Here is a 306-nt window from a genome sequence, read left to right as displayed (position 1 = left end):
AAAAAAAAAAAAAAAAAGAGAGAGGATAGAGGCCGGACTCGGTGGCTCAGCCTGTAATCCCAGCACTTTGGAAGGCCGAGACGAGAGGATTGCATGAGCCCGTGGGTTTGAGACCAGTCCGGGCAACACTTGGCGAGACCTGTCTCCACAACAAATCAAAAAGTAGCTGGGCGTGGTAGCATGCGCCTGTAGTTCCAGCTACTTTGAAGGCTGAGGTGGAAGGATTGCAGGACCCCAGCAGGTCGAGGCTGCGGTGGCTGGGAGCGTGCCACTGTCCTCCAGCTGGGTGACAGTGTGAGACTCCAA

The sequence above is a fragment of the Carlito syrichta genome, unplaced genomic scaffold (assembly GCF_000164805.1).
Source record: "Carlito syrichta isolate Samal-C Ts95f unplaced genomic scaffold, Tarsius_syrichta-2.0.1 Scaffold315812, whole genome shotgun sequence".
In the NCBI taxonomy this organism is placed as follows: Eukaryota; Metazoa; Chordata; class Mammalia; order Primates; family Tarsiidae; genus Carlito; species Carlito syrichta.
This window is presented reverse-complemented; position numbering follows the sequence as displayed.